Here is a 2,873-nt window from a genome sequence, read left to right on the forward strand (position 1 = left end):
TGGTAATTTGCACAGATACGTTTAAGTCACGGGAGTCAATTTGTGTTGCTCCTCTTTTGTTGTGGAAAGTGAGAATGGAGACCATACGTGGTAACACTAATTCACTACGGTTGTCATTAGATTGAATCAGAAAAATAAGATTTGAGGCCAGAGGGGTAACACTTCTTCACTTTTGTTGTCGTTAGATGAAATCAGATATTGAAATAATCATATTAAATGACCACAAATCTTGAAAGACAGAGAAAAGTTATTTCAAAAATCACTACAGAGAAAACAGTTGGCCTATTGTTTATCCCCAATATTCAAGGTTTAAGGTTTCTTTATTTCTTATTAAACCAAGTTATTGGTACAAGCAAAATATTTTCACATATAACAATATAAATCCATAATCATCCGTAATAATCACTTGAATGATATATCAACGTACACTGTAAACATAAGTTACAAAGGTAAATTTTCATTTGATTTAATATATTTCACAGTAATAAAATTAACATTAATCAAATTTGTGGCATATGCTTACAGTAGTAATATATAACTTTAAAACAAATTGTGTAAGGATATTTACCTTCAACTTTTAATTTCGTACAACGATTTCTATATACAAGGATAACATGTATCATAACATATATTAAACAATACAATTAAACCACTTTATACCAACATTCAACAGTTGCAAAAACAAGGATTTAAAAACAAACATAAAAAACACATGTTCTTGACTTGTCACAGGCCGAATGTGTGGTGAAGACAACCAGGTTTATATGCGCACACATATGGGAGTTTGCCTACCCAGTGTTGAATATATGTATTCCGTTGTATTGAAATATAACAACGTGTTTACAAAATTTATACATTTTCTTTGTAATCTCTCTTCATCATTATTTCTCTAGTATCAGATATATTGTTGGAGAAAAGATGTTCCCTAAAATGGACACGAAAAAGTACTATATTTCTAGATTTTCATCAATCTTTTCCAAAAACTAAACGGATCTCTCGCAACATATTTGACATCAATTCCTTTGCTATTTTCGGTTTTCATTCATGCAAAAACTATAAGATTAAGTCAACAACTGACATGCTTGTCTTTTTTATCCTTATTTTTCGTACTCTGATGAACATGGAAAATGTCAAAAGTTGAACACAACTTTCTTTGGTCATCGTCATCACCATTATGTCTTTCACTTGTTGATTTTTTATACCGTGTCTTTTTATCTTCAAAAATTACACTACTGTCACATGTAAGGGTGAAGGTTGGCACATGTTAAAACGTTTAAACCCGATGTATCTTTATGCAACGGCCCTAAGCCAGAGGTGCCTGTTGTTCTGTAGTTCGATTACTGGTGTGGTTAATAAGTGTATCCCGTTTTCCGTTTTTAAATGATTAGACGATTGGTTCTCCTGTTTGAATGGTTTTATAATAGTCATTTGGGCCGTTATAGCCCGTTGTAGTCCGTGTCGATGGCCATACTTTGACCTATATTTATTAACTCTTTATACACAGTGATTTGGATTGAGAGTTGTCCTAATAGCACTCATACCACATCTTTTTTATTTATACTCACATTGTACCTATCAATTCTCTTAAATCAGTGAGGTAGAGAAAACTTCAGTTTTGAAAATTATATTTTACTTTTTGTGCGCTTTTTAACTATTGCCACCCAGTGGCAGATATATGTCTATCACAAATAGAAATAATTTGTTCGTGGATATTTTATTAAAACACAATCAATTATTAATATTTCAGTCAAAATGTTTCATGGAAAAGAGCATTAATTTAATTTACCTTTATTTTATTTAAAGTCTGCATCTATGTTAACTTTCATAAGCATATTACTTCTTTATAGAAATTCATTGCTAGAATATTACTGAAACCATTTATCGAATGCTTATAGGATTTATTGCCGCTAAAATGACGTTATTTTTACCATGTTATCACTGCTACCAGATTAACCCATATCTTCAAAAACAGTATCAGATGGCAAAATCCAACCAGCGAAATGGAAACAAATTATAAAATAAAAATGCACGTAATATTATGTTATTTCCCTTTATAGACGATATTTGTTTCAAATTGTAGTGTTCATTGCTTATTATCTTGAAACACTATGATAGCGATACAAAAATAGTTAACAATATTATCTTAATATCTGTCACCCTTAGAGCAAATATGATACGACTTTTAAGAGCAAGTTATCTTCAGAACAAAACAAAAATACTGTAAATATCGATTTACTCCTTTCTGCTTCTTATAATACTGAAATGAAGATTTCTCGGAATACAGATGTAAGATTTGATATTTTGATATCACGTAAGAATATAAGTATGTCATACCGGTATTTTTAGGAGAATCAGGATCTTCTAGTTTAGAAACTCTATTGTTGACGAGTACATTCATTTATTTACAGGTATTTCAAAATATTTTTAGAAATGTCAGTTTAATTTAAATATTTAATGGGTTATTGGTATGTTAATAGTTCTCTTCGAGGTTTATATTATTGGTATTATAGGGTAATCAAAAATACATATTAGTAATAATCGTTTCTCACATGAAAATTGCAGATTTGCTTGCCTAAAAACCATAATCTACAATTACAAGAGCACCATTATAGCTATTTCTAACTGTTGTTACTTCAAAAAGCTTTTATATCCTCAAGTTCATCATTATAAACATGATTTTCCAATAAATGTCATTGAAATGAGTTGAGGTGAAACTAAAGGTTACTGCCTACAACCAATGATTTACTATGAGTGAACACGACTTTTAACTTCAAGTCTTCTCCTTTTTAACATATATCATCATATATTTATTTCAACAAAAATATAAAAACATATCTTTTTCAGAACCATTTTATATACATATAATACACCTT

The sequence above is a fragment of the Mytilus trossulus genome, chromosome 10 (genome assembly GCF_036588685.1).
Source record: "Mytilus trossulus isolate FHL-02 chromosome 10, PNRI_Mtr1.1.1.hap1, whole genome shotgun sequence".
NCBI lineage: Eukaryota > Metazoa > Mollusca > Bivalvia > Mytilida > Mytilidae > Mytilus > Mytilus trossulus.